The sequence below is a fragment of the Coturnix japonica genome, chromosome 4 (genome assembly GCF_054131305.1).
Source record: "Coturnix japonica strain WE chromosome 4, WE-NBRP24, whole genome shotgun sequence".
NCBI lineage: Eukaryota > Metazoa > Chordata > Aves > Galliformes > Phasianidae > Coturnix > Coturnix japonica.
The window spans coordinates 83,702,333-83,708,311 of NC_140666.1; positions in this window are offsets into that span (position 1 = coordinate 83,702,333).

Here is a 5,979-nt window from a genome sequence, read left to right on the forward strand (position 1 = left end):
AGGAGAAAACCCAGAAGAAGAGAAAACAATCTGAGCCACATCTTTGGCTAATCTCGTTCTCGTTGGGCTCACACATGCAATTTGGCAAAACAGTTTTATTTCAGTGTCTGATTAGAGATGATTACAAAAGTAACGACTACCAGCCAGGGTGTGTTGTCACCTTGAAAAAGTACCCTTGGAAATAATCCCTGCAGACCAGCCTTCCTCAGTGAGGATGTGTGCAGGTTTGGAGCCCGTTACATCAGACTGGAGCACAGCAGAGAGATCTGTAGAAAACAGGACACTCGTGTGTGTACTTGATGGCATCAGGGCTAAATGAAATGAAAGAGCATGTTGCTAACGCCGCGTGGGATTAGAAAGATTATCTAAATCTTTTTTTCTTCACGTTTTCCTTTACATTTTTTACTTTATTCTAACAGAAATAAGAAATGTAACTAATTCTTTACATTTTGGAGGACCTTTCTGATTCACTGTTCTATTCCAATTGACCTTTAAAATCTCATTATTTCTCTATCTGGTCTGGCTATTAAGCTGTCCCTTTGCCTGACTTGGTTTTGTTCAGCACAGTGGAGCTTACAAAACTTGATTTAATTACATTTTGGAAGAAGACCCAGTTTGCAACCACAGAGCTGCCACCCTCATCAGCTCCCAGGCTGAGAGTATCACCTCCTACATCTGCACTCTTGCTCTACACAAGGAAAAAAGAAAGCTGAGGCCCCACTCAGCTGGATGTAACAGACCCCTATACTTCTACAAGAATGATAACTTGGTATTTTGATGTAATTAGCAGCTCAGAGCTGGCCTTCAAAGACTTCATGCCTAGAAAACGCATTGGAGAATAACAACACCAGAAAGAAACACATTTACAAGTCATTGCCCTCCTTAACACTCCAACATGACTCTGGCCCATAAAGTGAGAGAACACAATGGTCTTTCACTCCACAAACACAAGGAACTTTTCAACAGATAGTGAATTGAGGACAAGAGTAGAGCAGCAGAGATAAGTTGAGATACAATCACTCAGGCTCTTTCTTCTAAAGCAATTAGACAACCTGAAAAAAATGCTTTGGTTTCATGGACCCTGGGGAAGGAGGCCACCATGAAGGTACAGAATCTCCCAAGTTAGAAGGGGCCCATAAGGGTCACTGTGTCCAACTCCTGCCTCCAGACAGAACCACCCCAAAACCAGACAGTATGTCTGAGAGCATTGTCCAGATGCTTCTTGAACTCCGGCAAGCTTGGGGCCATGGCCACTGCTCTGGGGAGCCTGTTCCAATGCCTCACTGCTCTCTGATGCAGAACCTTGTTCTGATATAAACCCAAACAATTGTAGCTTCATGATACAACATGAGTGAAGAGGTCATCCTGGATATGGAGGAAGGTGATACTCCTGAAGGAGACCTTTGGACAACTGGGGACAACGCCATACAGCAACAGCCTCCGATGTGAACCAAGGCCATGGGAATTGGTGGCTGTGGAACCACTAGCTGCAGGTTCCCAGGGGACATGAAGCCACTAGCTCAATATCCCTTTGCCTTTCTCACACAGGGGGCAGAATCTTGATGGCACTGCAGCTGTCCTAATGAATGCACCTGCAGCTAACAGCCTTGTAATTTTAACAGAGGTATCTTCTCACAAAGCACACCTTTTTGTTGATGAAAGAGCTGTTGATGCATGTAGAAAACAGAGGACTGGCTTCTAGCACAGGCCCTTACATACTCTTTATTATCCTTGGATCTAGCTCAGCTTCAATCTACACCACAACCTACGCACAAAAGTACTTGCAAACACCGCTATGATTCAGATAGCAGAGGTTTAACTGCATTTTCTTGGTCTTTTACTCTCATAACAGAAAGCTGACACCCTTTCCAAAAGAAACAGTCTCCTGTTCTCCTTCCAGCACCTGCTGTTCAATGCGTTTTCTACTCAGTACAAAACAGTGTTTATTCTCAAGCCTCTCCGCACCCTCTCCTTGGAGTGATGCCCATCTAACAGGGCTATTTAGCAGGTGACTCCTGTTTGCAGCTCCCAGCTCCAGCCTCCCTTAGCCCTGCGCAGGTGAAACTGACCCACATTCAGGGAATTGCAGTATTTTTCTTGGGGGAAACAAAACGTCTGTAACACAAATGAAGTGTTACTGAGATTGCAACTTGCAGAAAAGCAAATATTCAGCCACAATTTTATCTATTACAATACTAAGCATCTAGTAATTCAGACTCCAAAGTTTTGGGGTTTTCATTTAATAGAAGCTTTCACAGAAATATTTCTAAGCTGTTGTGAAGCGGGGTGTTCTTAATTCCTGCCCGGAACAAAGATAAATGTGAAATTTCAGCCTCTTACCTGAAACATTCATCATTCCAGTAGATCTGCCATCCCCTGTGTTCCTGTTCACACCTTCTCCATAACCAACACAAAGATTTTCTCTCCCTCTGCTATTTGGAGCAATCACAGGTGACCTGCAGTCAATCCAATCACAAATTACTTCAAAAACAATGCCTGACCTCATTACCAACTTTATTTTAAGCCTCTAGAAGGGCTGGGATGCCCCTGCTAACCCCAACCTATTAGCAGCACAGGCAGGGGCTTAGCAACCCTTTAGAACTTCATCATCTCTAAGCCCACCTCAAACCTAACTTCTATGAGCAACCTGCTTGCAGCATCAATTCCTATTTTGTTTTTATTTCCCCTTCAGCAGGCACTACACCTCCTACTTGGCTACTCCCTCACCCAACTTCAATAGGCATTGTGTGTAGTAGTTTCAGCTGCTGTCTCCTGCAGGTACACATTTGGTCAGGTGCTGCGCATCAGGGAGCAATGCCCAAGTAAAGCTTCCTTGCTTCTGCCCTGGGGTAACTGCTCTCCCACAGAGCAGGTTACAGCCTTCTAATGCTGAGGAACTCTGCTCCAAGCGGTACAGGAGTGTTTAAAACCAGTGCTTGCGAAGTAGAGGAGTAGGAAATCTCTGCATACTTAGCAGCAGTACAGAGCCCACAGGATGTTATCTCCTTTGCCTTGGGAGCTTGAGTCATGGGCTGAGGTGGTCTACAGGGTTGCAAGTAATAAATCTACTTTTCCCCCATGGTAATGATTGTGCAGGTGTAAACCTTCATGTGATCCTTGACACTGAATCATTGAATATCCCAAGTTGGAAGGGACTCATAAAGGCCATCAAGACAGACAAGAAGGACACGGGTTTGAGTTACAGGTACATTTGGTAGCAAGTAAGAGGCTAAACACTAAGGTGTTGCTGATGTTTGGAGACTGTTTATGCTTTTCTGTGGTATATCTCGCACTATAAATGCTCCAGCTCTTTCTGCTTAGGAGAGTCAATCCTGCTCAGTAGATGGCATGCATACACAGGCACACAAGTATGGTGATTCAGAAAGGCTAATTCCTCCAGACTGAGTAAATGATAAGCAAATTATGTGCAAGCAGGAGGAAAGGCAAAGACAGAAGGCTAATGGAAATCAATGGTTTCTGAAGCCAAAATAACCACAGTCCCACAATCAATAAAGAAAATAACATTGGCTAAAATCCCTTCCAGACTGTGGCAAAATAGGGCTCCAATTAGAAACGAAAAAACAGCATATGACAAAGGAGGGACGGGGGGAAAAAATGGGAGGGGGGGGGAAGTAGATCAGAGCTGATCAGACAAACACCATTTCTGAAGTATAGAAAATTGGTAATGCTTATTAAAATTATCAGGCAAAACAAAGACTATTTGAAAAGATGCCAAAAGCAAAGACTTCAGAATCATTTGAGTTGGAAGGGATCCTTAAAGGCCATCTAGTCCAACTCCCCTGCAATGAACAGGGACATGCACAGCTCTGTCAGGGGCTCAGAGCCACATCCAGTGTCACCTTGAGTGTCTCCAGGAGTGGGGCATCCACCACCTCTCTGGCAACCTTTTCTGATGCCTCAGCATCATTAATGTAAAGTCTTTTGCCTTATATCCAATATGAATCTCCCCTCTTGTAGTTTGAAGCCATTTCCCCTTTTTCTATCACAGCAGACCCTGCTGAAGAGTCTGTCCTGTTCTTAAAGCCCCCTTTTATATCTTGGAAGGACCTTCTTCTACTGGACTGAAGAACAGAGGGAAGTCTCACAATACAGAAGAAGTGGATGTTACTAGTAAATAATCTCAGACCCAAGTGCTGTGTGCCAGGATAACCAAAACCCTCACGGGGCAGGAGGGACAGCTTGGAGACTCCACAGGAGCACGCAACTGTAAAACTCCACATTTCCAGAGGGAACCATGCTGCTGCCACGCCAAAACCTGCTGAAATGACAGCTTACCTCCTCTCCCTTTATTCTGCAGCTTAGGAGTCTTTCCATCCTCTGTTACATCTACACACATGAACCCACATTGTGCTGGAGGCTCCCATACGATTTGATACCTGCTGAACTTGTACTGCTGCTTCCCACCTGGGCTAGAGCAGAGCAAGGCATTTTCTCACAGAGAGATGACTTGTCACCAATTGTCTTTTACATATTCTACAAGGGGAACCTGGTCTCCTGTGAATATGGACACTATGAGGTCTTGATTCACTGTGTTCTTACAGCACGGCATTTTCATGTGCTTCATCTACCAACCCCATTAATACAGGCAGGGACAATAGCTGGGAGATATAAGCAACACTGAGACATCCATGTGTTGCCTTTACACTCAGCCCCTCTCAAAATGCTTTTGAGCACTGTCACAGAGCCTCCCAAGCCCTAAGCAGCTCCTGGAGCTACACAGTCACCAGCTTTTCACCTGTTGGGTCCCAGCTACTTCACTGAAAAGGTCGATACCTTCCTGTGGGAAGCTGATGGAGAACCACAGGATGGTAACTGGCTTGTAACTGAGGTGTAAATTAAACTGAGGTGTGCAAACCTCATCCACTGCTCTCCATATTGCTCAGCTTGACTCACACCTGCTCAAACCATCAGATCTTGCAGGACAGAAGTACTGCATTCAGCATCACAGCATCTTTTTAACCAAGACTTCTAGAAGCAAGAGTTCATGTAGGTTTATTTCTTTCTGCTGGAACTTTGTGCTATTACATATTGAAAAATAATGAGTTTTGTTTGCCGCAGAAGATGTGTAAAGGACAGAGACTTTTTATTTGCATGACTATTTGGGGAGCTTTCACAGCAAACACAAAATCCAATTTCCTTCTGGATTTTCAGCTACAAGGAATAACGTGAGAGGCACCAAGGGCTGACAGCTGATGGAGAGAATCACAGTAGCCTCCAGTGTAAGCAGAGAGAGCAAGATGCATTGCTAGCCTCACTGACACGGGAACAACAGACTGGGACTATGCTTATACCCCAAACTGCACCATACTCATGCTAAAGAGACAAGGGCTCATGCTTTGGTGTGGTTTAGGTGGTTCAGATGTCTCCTGGGCATCCTAGTGCCTAATGTAGTTGTTGGAAACCCTGCCTGTATCAGTTGATTGGAACTGGATGGTCTTTAAGGTCCCTTCCAATCCAAGCCATTCTCTGATTCTATGATAATTCTATATTTCTACAATCTTGCATCAATCCTTCTCTAGACAGATAACTCAACTGAACAAAAACAAAAGCATTTCCATGGTCCTATCAGTTTTCCCATCTGGTTCTATTTCTGATTATTTTACTCCTTTCTCTAGTCCTTTCTCTGTTCTTTATTTGGTGTGTATACTTACTCTTAAAATGTGTGGTGCATTGTTCTAAACCTTATTTGCTAGACATCATATTTCCTTTTCCTAAGCCTCCTGACACTGCTTACTGCTCCTGTTTATGCTTACTGCTGTCAGCTGCACAGCAATTACACAGAAATATGCTGGTTCCTTGAATATGTCTGGAAATCGTGTCCTTCTGTGTGTGCCATTCACAGTGTAATTAAAATGCTGTCGTTTTGCTCCAACTCTGTGATGGCATCCATTCTTTTTCTTGGACGAAACACCTTTTTCATTGTTTTAGTGAGCACCCCTTGTATAGTAGGATCGTTTT